Below are 20,916 nucleotides of genomic sequence, written 5' to 3' on the forward strand. Positions count from 1 at the left end.
TGAACCCAAAGCCAGCACCGAGGCAGTTCCTGGGATGAAAGGAGCCCTCTCCCAGTCAAATCCAGAGCCGCAGGAACACTCTGACAGCACTTTGGGGCAATCCCAGTTTATTTAACACCCATCCCAGAAGGGCTCTCCTTCCCCAGGCCAGCCCCAGGCCTGGGGGTCTTGGATGAGCCTCTGGAGAGCACAGAACCTCCACGGCCTCCCGGACACCGCCTGTGCCACCGAGCATGGGCTGTCCCGGCTGGCTGAGGCATCCTGGGAGCCCTGGGGTGGACACTGGGGGCTGCAGGACACCCGTGGCTCTGCCACCTGCTCCTGGCAATGCCTCTGTGGCTCCAGCTGAGCTCTCATTTCTGCTTCCTGGCTGTCCTTGGCCGTGTCAAGAGAAGTGGTTATGCCTAGCCGTAAATAGGCATATCCATTTAAGAGAGGTTCCAAACGAAGAAGAGATACAATATGCAACCTGTTGGGTAGAAAATAAAATTTGGGATGAGAAGATTAGAGTATATAAAATATCCAAAGAGACTAAAAAGGAAAAAGAGGAATTTGAAAAGAAATGGAACCCACTGGACTGTCTCCCACTCGCTCCTTCTCCTGTGCTCCCAGCAGCCCGTCCTCCTACTTCTCCATTACCTCTCTCTATCCAACCCATACTCCTCCCTGCCCCTCAATTACCTCTTCCTGTTCAACCCATACCCCTCCCTGCCTCTCCAGTATCCCCAATAGCCCCCTCTCCTATTATGCTCCCTACGCCACTCACTAATCCCACTGCCCCCCAGCCTCCCCCCTTAATCCTCCTCAGATACCCCACGTTTCCCCTGCACCTCCTCCTGCTCCTTCTATACTTCATCCCCCCCTCCCTAGTATCTCCCTAACATTCCAAGTTTCCTCAGGAGTGTCACTGACTAGTAAAGAGAATGAACAGGAGATTATAAATCAAGAGACTCCCCTGAGTGAAGGTGTAATTCATTCTTGTGATTGTACAATTGTGGTGAGACAAAGGAAGAAGCTGCAGTTTCAGGGGGTCACCCTTACAATACCCGATGAAGTGCCAGCTATAGTGCAAGTTGCTGTTAAGGGAAATTCGAGAGAGGGATATAGAATGTAATTCATTAGGCCTGGGGGTAGGAGTAATCCCTAAAGAAGGACAGATGGTAATGAAGATGATGATGCTCAAGTTGGAAGATGAAAGTGAGATTGATTGCAAAGTCTGGGCAGAAGAGGGAGGTCATAGCCTACTAAAGGAAGAAGGAGGTCATACCCGCCATAGAGGTGAAAATGAAACCAGGAATTTCACCTATCCAGGTAAAACAGTATCCCATTTTGGCAGAGAGGAATCAGGGATTGGCTCTAGTGATAAAAGAGTTGATGAAAGATGGGATACTGGAATCGTGCATGTCTTCCCATAACACCCCAATATTACCAGTAAAGAAATCAGATGGTGCTTACCAACTGGTTCAGGACCTGAGAGAAGTTAATAAACAGACCATCTCACGATACCCAGTAGTATCTAATCCATACAAGTAAGATACCATCAAAACATGCATGGTTCAGTTTTGTACACCTAGAAGATGCTTTCGGGGCTTGCCCCCTAGCTAAGGACAGTAGGAGTTGGTTTGCCTTTGAGTGGCAGGATGAAGAAACAAGGAGAAAACAACAGCTCCAATGGACCCAGTTACCCGAGGGCTCACAGAATCCCCAAATTTATTTGGACAAGCTCTAGAAGAACTATTAAGACAGTTCCAACCAGTAGGAGATACCCAGATCCTACAGTATATTGATGATTTATTAGTGTCAGGAGAACAGAAGGGACAAGCTCAGAAAACAACAGGAAAACTATTAAACTTCCTGGGGGAGAAGGGTTTAAAGGTGTCAAAGAAGAAACTCCAATTTGTAGAACCAGAAGTAAAATATTTAGGCTATCTGATTGGGAAAGGGTACAAGAAACTAGAAGCAGAACGAATCTGAGGAATCCTCTCACTACTGGCACCAAAACCAAAAAGAGATGTACAGAGATTGCTAGGGCTGGTTGGGTATTGTAAGTTATGGATAGATGGACAGACCAAATTAGTTAAATTCCTCTTTGACAAATTAGTAGAACAAGAACCTTTAAATTGGAATGAAGAAGATGGACAGAAATTGAAAGAGTTAAAGGAAAAATTAGTAACGGCCCTGTTTTTAAGTTTACCTGACTTAAATAAACATTTCAAGTTGTTTATAAATGTGGAGGAAGGAATTGTGTATGGAGTACTGGTGCAAAAGTGTTGTGGGTATAGAAAACCGGTTGCATATGTGTCAAAATTATTAGACTCAGTAGTTAGGGGCTGGCCAATGTGTTTACAATCAGTAGCTGCAACCATGTCCTTAGTGAAAGAGTTACAAATTAGCATTTGGAAGCAAAAATTAAGGCGTATACTCCTCATGATTTGAAAACCATACTGAGCAAAATGGCCAGTCAATGGATTACAGAGCCAGGTTACTGAAATATGAATTGATATTAACTAATATTGAAAACTTAGAACTAGCTACAACAAAAATTCAGAATCTAGCACAATTCTTATGTGGAGAACCTGATGAGAATCTGTAACATTGTTGCACAGAGATTATCAATTTGCAGACCAAAGCGAGAGAGGATTTACAAGAACAGCCATTACCAGAAGGGGAAATGTTGTTTTCCCATAGTTGATGGTTCTTCCATGGTGATTGGGGGAAAGAGAATGTTGGGGTATGCAGTAATAGATGGCAAGAACATGGAGATTATAGATAAAGGGAAATTCCCGACAAAATGGTCTGCACAATGCTTTATTGAGATTCATGCTTTATTAAAAGGACTGCAGTGGCTAGAATATTAGAAAGGAACTATTTACACTAACTTGCAATATGCCTATGGGTTAGTACATACATTTGGTAAAATCTGGGAAGAAAGAGGATTCATAAATTCTAAAGGCAAAACGTTGATCCATGGGAAATTAATAAAAGAAATAGTAGAGGCTTTGAAAGACCATTTAGAGAGTGCAATAGCGCACATAAAGGGACATCAGAGAGGGACCTCTATGGGAGCACAGGGAAACGACTTAGCAGATCAGAAGAAGCTGCCTCAGAAAAGGATGAGCAGATCCTACAGTTAGTGGACTTGGGGGACAAAGATAACGAGGAGAACCTTTAGTGAACAGGAACAGAAATAGTTACAAAAACATGGAGGAACCAAAGATGGAAAGGGAAGAGGACAATGCCAGATGGAAGACAAGTGTTAAATAAAGCTTTAACCAGAAAAATTTAGAAAACTTAGGTTCTTTGACACATTGGGGAACACAGGCCCTTTGCTGTGGGGGCTGAAGAGCCAGCCAAGGCCACAGACTGGTTAGGGTGAGCAAATTTCACCCCCAGAGGCCTTTGCAGTTCTATGCTGATTGTTTGTTACCCATTGGTCCCTTTCCCCATGCTCCACCCTTGAGCCTATATCCCATTTGTTGCCAGTTTAACCCCGGCCCTTGCCTTCCCTATACAAACCCCTGGTTTTCCCCTGTTCAGGGAGCTTCTGTTCCTGGCTCCCTTCACAGAGGGTCCTGCTATTAATAAAAGCTCTTACTCTGTGGAATGCTATACAGAGCTTGAGTCTCTTCTCTCCGTGTTGCCTGAGAGCTGAAGCTGAGCTGAACATCACTCGCTGGGCTGGGAGAAGAATGTGCCTGTGCCCCTGAGCCGTCCTTCATAGGACATTTCTTCAGGAAGGTCACAGTGCCCTTACCACCACCCCCTGCTGCCACGGCACTTTGCGATCATTTCATGTGAGCATGTGTATGTATGTATTGGAATATTTGAAATTGCTAAAATGGTAATGAGAGAATGTGTGATTTGTCAGAGGGTAAATAGAAAAGTGATGAGAAAAACACCGCTGGGTGGAAGGGAGCTAGCTTGGAGGACCTTCCAAAATGTTGAGGTAGATTTTACTGAACTTCCCCCAGTCCAAAAGTTTAAGTATTTACTAGTGGTAATAGATAATTTAACCCATTGGGTTGAAGCATTTCCAACTACAAGGGCTATGGCAAAAGTAGTTAGTAAGACTCTACTTGAGTAAATAATACTGAGGTATGGAATTGTGAATACTGTTGATTCAGATAGGGGGCCACACTTCACAGCCAAAGTTCTACACTGGGTGGCTAAAGCATTGGAAATCATGTGGAAACTCCACACCCCGTGGAGACCCCAAAGTTCTGGGAGAGTAGAAAGAATGAACCAAACTTCAAAAGAAACACTCACAAAATTACTAGAAGAAACTAAGATGAACTGGTTAAAGTGTCTCCCATTAGCATTAATGAGGATAAGAACAAAACCAAGAGCTGACATAGGTGTTTCCCCTTACAAAACAATGTTTGGATTACCATTCCTAACCACCTCAGATTGTGTGGGGACTTAGGAAGGACAACAGAGTACGAAGAAGTATATACAGATTATTACAAACACCCTGGAAGAATTAAAAAAGAACAGATACCTTCCTCAAAGCACACCAATTGACTTTAAAATCCATTTGTTCCAGCCGGGGGATTGGGTTTTAATAAAGGTGTGGAAAGAACAACCATTTACCCTAAAGTAGGAGTGTTCCTTCCAGGTCCTCCTAACCACATAAACTGCAGTAAGGACACGAGAGAGAGGATGGACTCACATCACCAGAGTTGAAGGTCCCCTACCAAATGGGCAGTGATCAATGCAACAGACACAAAACTAACCCTGAAAAAGAAGCTCCAGGAGAAGTAGAGTAAAAAGAGGTAGAATTTTTAACCTTTTATGAAATATCAAAGTTAAAAGTTATTTGTGAGTTGTAATGTTATTTATAAATAATGTTATTTAAATATTTATTAGAAACCATTGTAAAATTTCTGGTATTTCTCATTACAGATCTAAACCCCTGAGATCCCGAAGAATTAGAGCATCCCCCCACTCACTTATCAATCAGGCTCTACAAAGAGAAACATACAAGTCAATACAAGAAGGGAAGTGAGTCACTGCAAAGCAAAGTAGTCAGTAGTCCCCCTCTTCCTGCTGAAAGGCCAGGTCATCACTCAGGCCATTCCATTCCCACAGCAGCTGTTCACTGACCTGGAGCTTTCAGTTTATTACACTGAGGTGGTAGGAGAGGACAAGCCCCTCATTTAGGGGCCTTAAGAAAGGGGGGCACTCAATCCAGCTCCAAGGGATGACGGACACAGGGGAACACGGGACGGTCATTCCTCTGCACAAATGGCCATCATACTGGGAGCTGCAAGATGTGGTGAGTAAAGTACAAGGTGTAGGGGGGATCCAATTGGCAAAACAATCAAAGAACATTGTACAAATTGAGGGACCCCATGGGCAATTGGCTGCTGTATGCCTATTTGTTTTGAATTCGAAGTTCACCCTTTAGAGGAGAAATGCCACGTCCCAGTGCGGAGTCAGGCTCAAAATCCCAAAGACTCCCCAGCTTTTTTAGGTGCGGTCACTGAAGAAGAGCACTCTACCCAGAAATTAAATTGGCTCACAGAAACACTTGTCTGGGTAGATCAGTGGATGCTAAGTAAACAAAAATTAAGTGCACTCACTCAGCTAGTGGAGGAACAATTGGCCAAAGGTAAAATTTGAGACAAACAGCCCTTGGAATTCCCCAGTGTTTGTCATCAAGAAGCCGGGGAAGGACAAGTGGCATCTCCTCCACAATCTGAGAAAAATAAATGAAGTCATCAAGGACATGGGGTCTCTCCAACCAGGGATGCCATCCCCTTCAATGGTCCCCCAAAATTGGCAATTGGCTGTAATCGATATTAAGGATTGCTTTTTTCAAATTCCCCTACACCTGGCCAATGTCCCACATTTTGCATTCTCGGTCCTCGGTTTTGCATTCTCCCTCCATCAACCAAGAAGGTCCCATGAAGCACTACCACTGGCATATTCTTCCACAAGGAATGAAGAACTCCTCCACCATCTGCCAATGGTACGTCACCAGAATCCTGTTCCCAGAGCATGCCAGAGTCGGGGAGTGCATCATCTGTCACTATAAGGATGATGTACTGGTGTGTGCCCTCAATAAGAATGTGCCTACCAGGGTTCTTGATGATGCTATTATTGCTTTGTTGGTGGCAGGATTTGAGTTGCAGCAAGAAAAGGTGCAGAGGCTGATGCCTTGGAGGTATCTAGGCCTTGAGATCACCAACTGGACAATAACACCTCAGAGGTTGGTGATCAATGGTAAGCCCAAAACCTTAAGGGATCTCCACCAATTGTGTGGGTCCTTGAACTGGGTCAGGCCCTGGCTGGGGCTCACCATGGGATATTTATCTCCTCTTTTCATCTTATTAAAAGGGAGGAGGAGATAGATGCCCCAAGGGCTTTGACCCAGGAAGCAAAGGCTGCATTGGACAAGGTCGAGCTGGCACTGTCGAACCATCAGGCCCACCACTGCCAGCCACAGCTTCCATTTAACTTCATCATCTTGGGGAAACTGCCACACCTGTATGGGTTGATATTTCAGTGGGACAAAGATCAGAGGGACCCCTTCTTAATCATAGAGTGGGTGTTCCTTAGCCACCAACTGTCCAAGAGTATCACACGGCCACAGGAGCTGATGGCCCAGCTAATCAGCAAGGCCAGGGCATGCATGTGATTGTTGGCAGGGTGCAATTTTTGCGTGCATTCATGTATCCATCAAGCTGTCCACTGGGAAGTTAACCAATGAGACCCTGGAACAACTATTAAAGAGAAAATGAAAATCTACAATTCACTCTAGATAGTTACCCCAGAAAATTGTCAAACCACCATCTGGGCCACAAATTATTTAACATCTAATTTAATCTGGTCCCAAAAGACAAACAAAGTCCTAAGCCTCTCAAGGCCCTGAGAGTTTTCACCAGTGCATCCGGAAGTTCTCATAAGTCAGTAATGGCTTGGAAGGACCCCCAAACTCAGCAGTGGGAAGCCAATGTTAAGATCATTGAGGGCTCCCCTCAAGTAGCTGAGTTGGATGCAGTCGTCAGGGTCTTTGAAAGATTTTCAGAACCAATCAGCATTGTCACCGATTCAGCTGATGTGGCAGGGGTAGTATCTAGGGCAGAACATGCAGTACTGAAAGAGTTCTCTAACCCAGTGATTTATAGGTTGCTCTCAAAACTCGTACATCTGGTTTCCCACTGAGAGCAACCATTCTACGTAACGCACATAAGATTGCACACAGACCTGCCTGGATTCATCGCAGAAGGGAATTGGAGAGCTGATGCCCTGGCTGCTTGCTGCAGCTGGCTGGCCAAGGAATTCCCTCTTCTTTAGATCAATACCCAGTCCATCTCAAATTCATCACTTCAGAAGTTAATAAAAACTCTCCCCTCATTTTCAAACGTTATGTTCCCATTACAAACCCCTTACTTTTATGGTGTAAATGGACCTCTGAGTTGCCTGAGTTAGAAAAAGACCCCACTGAGTTTGAACTCCTTGGTTTGTCCATTGCACCCTTTTGCATTCCGTTTATTTTTAAGCGTCTCTACTACCCTGAATCTTATATTTCTGTCAAAGTCCCCAAAAAAGAATTTCAGGCAGCCAAATGGTGTAAAACCATCACCCACTTAAACATCCCATTGAGCGAGAACCAACAGCCGCTCAAGCTGCCAAAGGGTACCTTTTGGATTTGTGGGGAAAGGGCTTGGGCTTGTCTTTTAGGAGGCCCGTGTACCATTGGACAGCTGTCTCTGTTTTTGCCAAACTGAACCCAAATTTTGAATTGGCTAGTCCAAATCTAGCAATTCAGCCATCCAAAAATGTAGTATCAAAGACTTTGATGAACACTGTGACTCTGAAATTGTACATTGGTGTCTTCCAAAAAGAGCTGCTGTCTCTGCTTTTTTACTGTGGGAGGCAGCAGCGAAAGCCCTAAGTGAATTGGGCCACCTAGAGTGCTGGGTGGTGAAACAGGTGAATTTAATATCAGCTGCTCTTAGCGAGCTCCTTGAAGATGAGGAAGCGACCAGGCAGGCCACTCTGCAAAATCAGGCAGCCATAGACTTCCTCCTTTTGGTGCATGGGCACGGCTGTGAGAAATTTAAAGGATTCTGCTGTTTCAATCTATTGGACAGGAGCCAAAATATCCACACCTCCATCAGCAAGATGAAGGATATTGTCCATTCAATCAAAGAAGAAAGCGAGGAATGGTTCCAGAATATGTTTAAGAACTGGGGCCTGACTGGGTGGATGTCTTCAATTACCAAAGACATTTTATGGGTTGTTTTAGTTCTTCTATCGTTATAAGCATCACTTAAAGAGTTCTATTAAAGAAAACAGTCCACCAGAGGTCCTCCCAACCACAACTGCAGTGGGAAGAGACATTAGTCTGAAATCTATCACTTCCCCACTCCCCCCCCTCTCAAAAAACTAAACAAAAAAGGGGAGACGTGATGGTGCATTTTAGTTGTAACACTTAGTTCAGTTGTTGTTGTGTATTACTCAGTTTGTTTTATTGGGTTCTATCCTACCTACCCCCTTGCAGTCAGTTTAGTCCATTGTTGTTTCTTCCCCTTTCCCTGTCAGTTCAGGTACCTTCCCCTTGTTCCTCATCCTTCATTGTAACTTGGCCCCTCTCCCCAGTCAGTTAGTGCAAACCTGGCCTTTCCTTCCAGAACCCTCTGTGTCATTTATGTGATCCCTAAGTTCCCATTAGTTGTAGGAGGATGCTCTCCTCCCCTCATACCCCTCATTGGTTGTGAGATTGTGTATCCCGGCCCTGTACTCCTCCCCAACTCCCCTTGATTGGTTGATGTATCTTCCCCTAAGACCCTTCTCCCTTTATAAGTTGTTGCACAAGTACCAAAGGTGGTTCCTTGTCCTTATCCCCTTTATTCAGAGAATAAACCCTCTTGGAGACTCACACAAAGGACCCCTCTGGCTCCTTTGTCCAAACCCTCAACACCACTAACCATCCAATACTAACCATCCACCTGCTATTGGGGTCTGCACCCTGGCTGCACCAGGGGTGACCTGTGCCAGTTGGTGACGGGGCAGGGAGTGGCTGCTTGGTGGCACAGTTTGGGGGAGAAAGCGAGCCAGAGTGACAGAGGCTTCTCCCAGAGACTGGACATTGTGTCACTTTCAAACACTGGAAGGCACTGGGAGGTCTCCCCACAGCCTTCTCTTCTCCAGGCTGAGCAGATCTGACTCTCTCAACCTGTCTGCACAGGAGAGCTGCTCCCATTAGCAACCTGGTAGCCTCCTCTGGACTTGCTGCAACGCTTCCATGTCCTGATGTTGGGGACACCAGCACTCTAATTCCTGATCCAGGTTCATCCCACAGGGTCAGGATCCATGTGGGGCCAGTCAGTTCCAGCTGCTGTGACTGGGCAGGATTAGTGCTCCTGCAGGATCACCAGAGCGTTCCCCACAGCTCACAACAGCTTGACCTCCTCCCTCGGCCATCCTTGCTCGTGTAAAGCCGAGTCCTGCACGGGCCACCTCCAGACTGGTCAGAGGCTGCCCGTGCCAGCCTCTCCGCTCGCCAGGCAGGGGCAGCAGCCGGCCGTGCTAGCGCTGCTCGCAGCCTGCTCAGTCACAGCCGGCACAGCGACAGCTTCACTGCCGGCACTGGCAACTCCCAGCTCTTGGCACGGCAGTGATGGAAGCGCAGACCCCCCGGGAAGCACCTCGGGGAGCTCTGCTGTCCTTCCCCTCCGAGGGAGCGGGGCTGCTGTGCCCTCAGAGCCCCTGGCTGTGACGGGAGCAGCTTGTGCAGTGGCCCACGGAGCAACAGGCAAATGTTTCAGCAGTCTAGAGAGGAGCTAAAAAGAGGAGTAAAAGAAAATTCTGCTCTGAAGGTCACCAAATCCCCCTGTGACTACTTCTAAGTGAGATGTGACCTGTAGCAGCCCTGGGCACAGCATGTTGGGGTCTGGTGTCTTGGGGTGTCAGTGCATGAAGCTTGTCCATGCTCCAGGTCCCTCTGAGCCCCCAGCAAAAGCCAGCACACACCTTCAGCCTGCTCTCCTCAAGTGCAACAAGTTCTCCTGCTCTCTTTAGGCTTCAGGCTGCCCTCAGGTGTTGCTTTCAGCTGCCCCACTTCCAGTGCCCCTGCACTCTGGCCCCTCTTCCCACACACACTGATCCCTTAGGAGGGGCCTGCCTTGTGTCCCCTCTGCTCCCAAACTGAGCTCCACAGCCCACAGTGCTGGCAAAGCACCCGGCCATAGCCCTTGGTGGCAGTGGGCTCACAGCCCCAGCAGCCCTGCAAGAGCCCCAAAGCTGCCACTCGCTGCCTTTGGGTGAGCCAGAGCTCTGCAGTGGGCAGGATCAGCTCCTGAGCACGCACTTCCCTGCCCTTGGGCCTTCCTGGGGATAGGGGAGATGTGGCAGGGAGGGGACTGCAGGCCGAGGCCGTGTGATCCCTCTTGGACAATCCACAGCAAGCACCAGGCAGCGCCTGCCTGCAGCATGGCATGGGCACGGTGACACGGGCATGGTGACAAAGGCATGGTGACACGGGCCTGGCCCTGTGGCAACCCAAGGAATTTCCTCCCCATGAAGTGCTGCCAGACACGAGGCTGCTTTGAAGCCCTGGAGAGGATGCTCTTGCAGCAGGACAGCCCTGGGCAGGTGCAAAGGCAGAGCTCCACAGGGATGTCCTGTCCCTGCTCCCAGGGGATCAGCAGCAGAGCATTTGTAGGAGCACAGCCGGGCTGTAACTCCATCCCTGCAAAGCCTCCAACCACTAGGGTGCGTTTGTCAGTCCTGCAGGCATCTCTCTCAGAAGGATGTCATTTTCTGGCCCCACATGCATTGAAGTTATCCTGAGTGATGCTGGCCTGGCTTCAGGTGACCGGGTGTGAAAAGGCTTATTGAGGCAGCTGCCAAAACAGGCACACTTCAGCTGCTTTCCTGCTCACTGGGTGGAAGGAAATGGGAAAAGCAGTGATGGATCAAACACAGCATGACATGAGGCAGCACCCTGAGTCAGGCTGAATCACACTGCCCCACAGGCTGTGTGTGCAGGAGGGGAGAGTAGCCTTGGGATCCAGGGTTATCCTCCAGACTCACTGAGGGCTGCCTGGGGGAGAGGGGTGCAAAGGACAGGAGCAGTGGGAAGGGGCAGAAGGCAGAAATAAACCCACTGTAGGGGTGGGACGAATGGAGGTGTTTGACTCAGGTATTTAATTGCTCCAGTGGTGCAGTGAAGGATCAGTCAGATGCTGGCTAAGTAATCATTTCAGGAGAACCACAGCAGGAGCGCGAGGACTTGGGGTGGGCATGCAGCACAGAGCTGGTCACCCCCCAGCATCCTTCCAAGTTTCCCTGGTTTCACCCTCATGGTCCCAGTTGGGCTGGCAACAAGCATCAGCCTGGAGAGCATCACAACATAAACTGGAAAGTAACCTAAGGCAGCAAGGCAGCAAGAAGGCAGCTGGGAGGCTGCCTGTGTGTGCCAGCAGCTCACCAGACCTTCCTACAGGGCAAGTGGCAGAGCCCTGTCACTCAGAGAGGATGCAGGAGAGCAGAGGGAGCACAAACCACATCTTGCCCCTCCACGACTGCAGCTGCCTTAACAAGGATTTGAGGTGCCTCCAGGAACCATAATAATGAGGGCAATTAGCACAGTACAAACGAAAATTTCCAAGTGTTGCACTCTGCAGATTTTTTCACCCTGATCTGAAGCAGCTGAGGTACAAAGCCAGGCATTCTGAGAAGGCTCTGAAGGCTGGTCCCAGCCCTGCTGAGGGGACAGGCTGGCTTGAAGGTCACCAAGCTGTGCCATGGTGGGAAGGCTGACAGGGTCCAGCCTCGCACCAGGAGAAGGCCGTGGGGACCCCTCTGTTGAGGGGTTGTGCATTGGCACAAGTCTCCCTCTGCTCCTTGCTGGCCTGGGCTGGACCTACTTTTCCGGGCCCATGGAGGGATTTTCCAGCACAGCCCAGCACTCTGCTCTGGCCTGGAGCCTCAGAGTGGGCTCATCCCCTCTCCCACATACCCTGCAGCACCCCAGCACAAACCCCAGACATCTCCCTGTTCCTGCTTCCCAAAGTGGCTTTGGAAGGATCCCGTGCCTCTGCTGCACCAATCTCTCCCTCCCTGCTGGCCCTCCTGTCCTCCCCATTCTGGTATTTGCAGGATCACCAAATTCACAGCTGTGGAACTCCGAGTGCTCCGTGCTCCTTCCTCCAGGCCATCACAGGGGTGTGTCACTGTGTCCCCACACCCACCCCTCTGACCCAGCTCCTCACAGTGCCCATTCCCTCTGTCCTCTCACCTGTGCTGGTTTCAGCTGCTCTCTGATGTTCTGCAACCACCAAGAACCAGCACTTTCCATTCCCAGTGCAGCTCGAAGGATGCAAAACTCCCCAGTCACTGTCTTTGGTTTTGGAGGAAGAGCATAGCTTTCTGTTCTGGAAACAATAAAAAACACTCCACTGATCCATACCTGCCCTTCCTTTTCTTATTCTTCAGTACCTGTCCTTCCCTTTGGAAACCTTGGAGCCAGGAGCCTCATCAGCCGCTCTGTGCAAATACACTTTGCTTTGTGCTGGCTGTCTGAACTCAGAGCCAGGAGAGAGAGGCCAGCAGCTCCTGCTGGATCAGCTGTTGCCAACGCACGTGGCCCAGGTGGAGCCTGTGATTTATTTAATATGTACAGATACAATAATTTCATTTTGGAATCAGCCTCATGAGACAGGTGTGAACAAAAGGGTGACATTTGGAGGAGGAAAATTCCTGATTTGTGCTCAGACAGTAGAAATTCTCCTTCTCTGCTACCTTGGCAATAACACAATGAGGGAGGAAAACAAAATCATTCACATTCCCAACTCCCTCCTCTTCAATAGCACCAACATATATTTTGAAGAGCCTCAGTACAGGTTTTTACTGCAGAAAATAAAGAATGAATTGTGTCCCCCCTGAACAGCAGCAAGAGAAACATCCTGACTGCCTCCAGCCTCAGCTGCTCACTTCCTGCTGAGCCTTCTGGCTTGGCCAAACCACAGCACAAACACATCTGGCACCAGCCAACCCCTTCATTGCTGAAGGAGGACATGTCCAAGACCTCCACATCTTGAATTCCAGGAGCTCCTGCAGCTCCCTGGACCGGGATTGCTGGACTGTCCCTTCCCCAAGGCAGCTCCATGCAATGCCAAAGGCAGGCCAGGGTGGGCACAACAGCCAGAGCAGGCATAGAGGCAGCTTTTAACGCACTCAAATAATGCTGTAGCCAGTTATAGACTGTGAGAAACCACTGCTCACTTTAAAAGTCTGAAAGGTTTATTAAACCTTAACAAAGACAACAAAGGACTGAATGAGGAAAATGAGCAGAACTGGCAGCATGACCAACTACCCCAAACTCCTCCACAAAATGGCTGCTCCGCCTTTTAAATCCCTGGTGGTGCAGCCAACCCTGGCCCCTCCCACAGCCTGTCAGTCAACTCTTCTTCACTGCCCATTGGTGGGGATCACTTCCTTGCAGTTTGATTGGCGGTCAGGTGCTGTTGTGCCCCGCCCCCAGCACGGAGCCCGTTCCCGAGTTCCCGAGTGGCCGGGGCAGGGCCCGCGGGTACCCGGCACGGCCCTCACACCGTGTGGGGCTGTGGGGTGGCAGCAAGAGAGTGTGTCCAAACAACAAACTGCAGTAACTCAACGACCATACAGCAACAAACCTTCTTGTAACATACACACAGTATTCATCCCTTAATTGTGAGAGCCAGTCATCACATTACCCATCTGTAACACAGACCCAAAGGCCTCACACGGGTTTTTCTCCTGCAGGAGAAGCCAAAGCCTCTGGGTGTCATTAGCAAGTGGCTGCAGGGCTGAGGGACAGCTCAGGGGCTGTGTCTGAGCTGCTGCTCCCAGGTCTCTCCCTTCCCTCAGCAGGAGCTGGCTCTGGTGAAGCTGTGGGGATGGAGCTGCCTGCCAGGGTCACAGCCCCACATGAGGCTGCCCTGCTGGGTGACACCCTGATGGTCCTGCTGGGTGCCAGCCTGTTGGCCCTACTCGGTGACATCCCAATGGTCCTGCTGGGTGACAGCCTGTTGGCCCTGCTCGGTGACATCCCAATGGTCCTGCTGGGTGACAGCCTGTTGGCCCTGCTGGGTGACAGCCTGTTGGCCCTGCTGGGTGACATCCGGATGTCCCTGCTGGATGACAGCCCAATGGCCCTGCTGGGTGACACCCTGATGGTCCTGCTGGGTGCCAGCCTGTTGGCCTTGCTGGGTGACAGCATGTTGGCCCTGCTGGGTGACATCCCAATGGCCCTCTGGGTGACAGCCTGTTGGCCTTGCTGGGTGACAGCGTGTTGGCCCTGCTGGGTGACAGCCGGTTGGCCCTGCTGCACCCCTTGTTCTGCCTGTGACACTCAGCCAGGTCCAGGAGCAGCCCGAGGCTGGCCCCAAGCAGTGATGTCTTTGTGGGGACCCAGCCCCTCCTCGAGCCTGGGGACAGCACAGACACCCCTGTGCAGCCTGTGGGAGCCCTACTCACGTCAGCCACAGAGGAGGTGTCCGTGTCCTCTGGTGCCCTGAGCATGCAGTGGAGGCCTTGGGCTGGGTTTTTCCTGCTCTCAGCACCCTCCAGAGAGCTCTAGGGCCCCCTGAGAGCTCCCCACAGCACTGCCCATCCAGCTGCACCAGCATCTGCTGTCTGGGTGTATTGTTAGAGCAAATGAGGAAACAAGGACACACAAACCACAATTCACTCAAACTGATGCAGTAGATTGGGGTGAATTCTGCCCTGAGGTGTTTTCTCCTTGGATCATGTCAGTCATTTTTCAGTCCATCAGCCCTGTGTGTTTTGCAGCCTTTCAGATGCTCCCCTGACCCTCAGCAAGGGAATCCAGCTGTACCCAGGGCTCACGTGGATGCTTCATTCCTTGCTGGGGGCCATGAGCTCCATCCCTAACCTGAGCCACAGTTTGGCCTCTTCCAGACCAAAACTCTCCACTCCTTGAAGCCAGGAACCTCTGTCCTTGGGTGAGGAGGATGAGGAAAGGACAAGGTGGGGAAAAATACGAGCGGTGAGCTCAGCACCAAGTGTATGATTTCCACAGAGGCCCCTCAGATGCTTCCAATCCTGGTGTTTTTTGGAGGGAGGGCATAATTTCGAGTATTGATTCAAATGACCTCCACCATTAATCTTTGCAAGGGATTTTTTTTTTTTTATTCCTCCAAGAGAACAGGCAATTTTAGCCACTGCATCATCCTGGGGGGGGAGGAGAGGGACGTGGACAGCTTTGAAGGCACCCACCTCAAAGCCCCAGTTATTCTCCCTGCTTTTCCCTCACCACCTCAGCAGCAAGAACACATAAATTGTGTGTCATAGCTGCCTTTTCATCTGTCCCAGGAGTTATAGACTGCACACATAAGACAATTCGTGTTCCTCTGCATAATGAGGTGAGTTTTATAAATCATAAATCTTCACTTAATATGCAGGTGGTGTTTGCTGCCAGGTTTAGGAAAACTGATGTAGTTGCCAAGTTCATGAATGTCATAAATCATTCATGCTAAGGTAGTCTGCAATTGCTCAGTCCTTTGAGACAGACCAATTTCAAGGTGGTTGTTTAACACACAAACACGATCTTCATTGATTGTTTATACAAATATATATTTTCATTAAGTTTTTCCCTCTCCATTTTTTTCCCCTTTCTTTAGTGCCAATAGCGATGCCCCAAAGAGTCCCCACTAGTGGCTTCTCTCCAGTTTCACAATTCCATCAGAAATCCATTACCAAATGCATAAAAATCCATGGATTTGTAATAAAATGAGCCCCCTAAAGCTCAGAAAACAGCCTGGATGTCTCCATAAATCTCGATGCATGTGATTAAAGAAAACAGAGTGCAAGAGCGTGCCTGAATTCGTCACAGGGTCATTTTGGACATCCACTATTTTCTGCAAAATTGACATTAATTAAAGGTTTGCTGATCCCAGCAGGGTTTTCATCGCTGCTGTAGCTGCTGTGTGCACAGGAGCAGGTAATGCACTTCCCATGGGGAATACCCCGTGTGCTTCTGGATTTATCTGAGCCTACACACCCGGGAGCTTGCTGGGTGCTCTGCAGCCCCCTGGGATGTGCAGGATTCCGTGGGAAGTCTCTTGGGAAAGCAGCTTTCCTGGGAGATGTGCAATTTTTAGCGGGGTGGAAAATTAAAGCAGTGTAAATCCTGCAGGTATCTGGGAAGAGCCTTCCCCTGTCAGAGCTGCCAGTCCTGAGGGGCTGAGCATGGACAGACCTGCCCAGGGCTGGGTCACCAAGCTCAGTCCTGGTGGGAGATGCTCCTCTTGGCCTCACATCTCCCAGCCCCAAATGTCCCCAGGAGCTTTCCCCTCATGGCCTTTGTGCCTCATCTTCCCCTCCCACAACCTCCTGGGCTTTACAGTTTGCTTTCTGGTTTTCTATGACAACATTATTTCTAGGCTGGTTGAACAAGGTGAAATCTCTGTCCTATCTTGCAGTGTTCAGGGTCATCCAGGGGGAACTGTCACCTCCCCTGCAGAAGCAGGGGTTGGGTTATCAGAGCCTTTCACTTCCCACCTGATTTGCATCTTGGAGACATCCAAAAAACCAAGACACAATACTACTGGACAGAGTAGTAAATCAAAAAATGCTCAGGCTCAGACTCACTCAGCACTTGAGAGGGTCTGATATTGAACTCCACATTAATTTTAGGTGGATCTCAGAAAACTGTGTAGGTGGGAAAAGGCAGAGAATTTTGACTGCTGTTCTGTCTTCCATCATCCTTTTCCAGCGTAATTAACTCATCACAAAAAATTCAGGCACTGAGTTCTTTCTCTTCATTTTCCCTATGATCAGCCAACAAGTGCTGAAGTTTCTCGAGTTTATTCCTTGTTTCAATCTACTCACTGAATCACTGTTGCTGTTAACTCCCCGAAGGGAGGAGGAGGCTGTTCCTCAGCATCTCACTGTGTGTGCCAGCCAGAGCTGGAGATCTGGGCCAGACTGGTTAGTTCTGGTCAGATCTGGAGATGGCTCCTTTGATTTGATGAGCATGAAACCCAGAAAAGACTTTTAGGGGAAAAGATGACTTAAAATTTGACTTGCCACTAATGTGGTATTGGATTGGCTCCCAGCCTGCCCTGAGATTTCTGTGATGTCAGTATTACTCTTCCCAATTCTCCTTTGATCTTATGGTTCTCAGATTGGTGTAGCATCCTGGTTTCCTTGCACTCTTGCATGCAGACCAGCTCTCCAGGATATGATTGAGAACTCAGCCCTGGGCATCAGAACAGCCAAAGGGAACATCCCCCTCCATTCCAGCAGCTCCAAGGTTTCCACCTCCTTGTTGTGAGGTGCCCTTCAGAGAAGCATCATTCTCACTGGAGTGGCAGCTGATGCTTCCTACTAATTCAGAGCTGAGATAAAACCTCAGGGAAGCTGCAGTGCTGCAGGACCTTCACGGCCATAACTCTTCCCTCTGCAAGTATTTATGTTCTTGAGACTGATTAAGCTGGGCTTGAGCCATGCCTCACACTCCTTGAGGGGCTCTCCTCCTGCAGAGGGTGACATCTCCTGGGAGCAACAGTCAGGGATGTGGGAGTGAAAGCTGAGAGTCCACCAGGAACGATCTGAGGTGAAACCTGGCAAGAAAAAATATGAACTTGCCAAAATCCAGCGACGTTATTCCCACCCCATCTGAAATGGGAAGGAGCTTTTGGGGTGGTTTCTCTAAGGATGCGGAGGGGGGACTCAAATCTGCCTTTGATTGTTCCTCCTGGTCATAAACTAAAGACAGGGAAGATATTTCTGTGGAAAACACCACTGCTGGATATGTCACCTCTCACTCAGGATATCCCTCAGGGGCAGGACAGGGCAGCAACAAAATGCAGCTAGAATTGGGGAAAAGGAGAGGAAGGAGAAGAAGAAAGTCAAATGAAAATAGGGAAGAGAAGAGCTGCAGGGTCCTGCTCCCTCAGGTCCCTGCTGCTAAGGCAGCATCCAGGCAGGCACAGCAAACTGGCTGGGGCTGCCACATGGGATGTGATTAACAGGAAACTGCATTTCCCCCCAACACTTTGAGTTAAAGGGGAAACCTTCCCATAGCCTGGGGAGCTGCTCACACTCAGAGGGGCATGTGGGGCTTCCCTGGGTGCTGGCTGGGGCAGGTGGCCCCAAGGAATGCTGCTGTGCCCACAGGAATGGAGGTGCCAGGATGGGCCAGCCCTGGGAGCCAGGCTGTGTCAGCAGCAGCACTTCTCCCTTCCCTCTCATCCCTCTGAACACGTCCTACTTCTTCAAAGCTCCTGACCATCCCAGCTCCTGATTTCCCTCTCCTTTCTCCAAAGTGTGACATTCCCACCATCTGTAAGGCTGCCAAACAAGCGACTTTGCATTTCCCTGCAGGGCTGCGCTTCAATTAAAAGCTTTTCTTGATGTTTTAACTTTCACCTCACTTAATTGAGGTTCCCTTTCCCAGCCTCCTCCTCCTTTTTAATGAGAGGCTAAAATTCTGGTTAATGGTGTTTGCAAGGGGCAGCACCAATCATGCTTCAGAGGGCAAAGGCTGCTCCGGGCCTGGCCGAGAGCCATGGAGCCTGGAGCAAAAGCCACTGGAAAAATATAGGATCCAGGTCACAGAACCAGTGATCCTGCCCTTTTACAGGCTCCTGGACTTCCTCACTCAGCACTTCAGCAGCAGCACTGCTCCTTTCCTTATTGGAAAAGCAAGGACCTAAGTGCTGGAGCCCTGTTGGACACAGCCAGATGCTGCTCAGCCCAAATTTCCCTTTCTGGAGCACCACTGCTCCAGAAAGCACAACCACCCCCAAATATTTCAGAAGCGTGGGCTGGGTTAAATGTAGTGAAATTAAAAAAAAAAAAAAAAAAAAGCTGTACTACCTCTTTAATTTGCCTACTAATTTATAAGCAGGTAAGCTGTTCTGCTGCCAAGCTTTTCTTCACCAAAAAAAAGGTTAGAAACACTTCATAAAAAATATTGAGCACTTCAGAAATTCTACAAGTCTTTGTGCAGGGGTGGGGATGATTTTTTGTGAATTACTCCTGTTTTAAAGAGGATAATGTGTGTGAAACAAAGCACACCTTTATTTTACAGCCAGCCTAGGCTGGGTTCAGGAGGCTCCCATTAGGTTCACCCAGAGCTGCTCACTGGTGAAACCAAATTTTCTGAGGAAAGAAGGGATTGGAAGCTTCCAGGGAATGTCCCTCATGCTGCTGAGAGCTGGGGAGGATAACAGAGCCATCAGTGATCTCTGCAGGCTGGTCCCTCCCCATCTCTGCCTGGCCCAGCCCTGCTGGCTCCTGCCAGTGGCCCTGGGTTGCTGGTGATGGAGCAGCTCTGCACTGGGATGCACGGGAGCTTTTGGGGCTCAATGCAAAGGGTTTCCTTGCTCCAGGGCTGATCCCTGCTGCAGGCACAGCCCCATCTTCCTACGGGAGGCCCCCCAGCTCCTCCCCAGAGCGGCTGCGCTTGCTAAGCTGCTCCCATCCAGGTGGTGCCAGATGTCCTTGAAACACTGCCAAGGGAAGGGACAAATGTCTGCAAAATCACTCATCTCTCGCTGTCCTGACCATTTTATTTCTTCCCTCATGCTTGTAAAAGCTGGGACCCTCCTCGCCAGCTCTGCAGTAGTTTGAAATCCGAGCTGCTGCGCTGGAACACTTCCACAACTTCAGGTGCAGCTTTTATTTCTGGCCTTGGAACAATGTAGGAATTTCTGATCTGGGTGCTTGCTCATCTCTAAAAATCATTCATTTGCAGCATTGCATTGCCTCACAGCGCCGTGGTATGGGGTCTGGGAGGGAAGAGCAGGAGCTGGAGCAGAAGGGCGGCTCGGAGCCCGTGCCGGAGCCTCGCAGATGGACGAGCAGATGCTGCCAGGGGGGAGCCACAGGCTGGCAGCCAGGGAAGCGGGGCCAGCAGGGCCGGGGAGCGCAGGAGCTGCAGCCAAGAGCAGGATTTCCCAGCCCCAAGGGCTGGACAGTGCCCACAGGGCCAGCACAGGCATCTCTCCCATGCCAGCGCAAAGCCAGGGCCGAGCTGGCTGCAGGAGCCCAGCCCCGGCTCATCCGAGGGGCAGGGATGCAAACACACTGCTCCAGTTTTGGGTAAATTCTGGAGGAGGTGCACGCTTATTTTTGTAGACAATAATTTTGGTTAACAGAGAGAGAGTCAGTTTTATTGGGGCTTTTAGGGCGATGTCTACCAGCATGAATAAATGAATGCTGTCACCCAGCTCTGGGGACAGGCTGGGCATGGGGTGGGGGCACAACCTCAATGGGCTCAATGGACCACATGCCCACCACCCCCTGCTCCGTGGGGGCTCGAAGCCTGGCCATCACCAGAGCCACTGAGAAAAATGCTTTTACCTTTTACAGATCATTTAACGCTCTAATGAGATGCCTTAAAAATACAAACGAGCCGCCTGATACGGCGGGATGCAAACCTGTCTCCATGGCAGTGATTTTCCTGAAGATGCTTTTTGTCTCTGGCTGCTGGAAGCTTCGACGTAAAAATTTATCGTGCAGCCTCCCCTAATAAAATGTGATAGTTTTACTGTATTTTTTTATATAAATGTACATTTACTTGTGAATTATACCAAGAGGCGGGCGCTGGCTGTGGTCGAGCCTGCGACACTCGGCATAAATCACAGCTCCCTCTCAACTTCCCGGGACCGCGGACTTGTGCCTAAGGGTGTGAGTAACTTCTCTCGACTTCAGTGAAAGTTTCTGGTGTGCTGCCATGAGAGGATAGGCCCCCAGAGGCTCATTTAGTGTTGATTAAAAGCAGGAGACTGATAGCACCGGGCACACGGTGCAGCCGAGCGCTTCCGCCGTGCTGCTGCCTCACCTCGGAGCCTGGGCCTGCTGCTCCTGGGAGCCCCAGAGCTCTCTGAAATGCATCTTGTTTCTGACCCAGAAAGTGCTTACTTCAGCTGTAACAGCCCCAAACGTGCCCAC

The sequence above is a fragment of the Ammospiza nelsoni genome, chromosome 16 (assembly GCF_027579445.1).
Source record: "Ammospiza nelsoni isolate bAmmNel1 chromosome 16, bAmmNel1.pri, whole genome shotgun sequence".
Lineage (NCBI taxonomy): Eukaryota > Metazoa > Chordata > Aves > Passeriformes > Passerellidae > Ammospiza > Ammospiza nelsoni.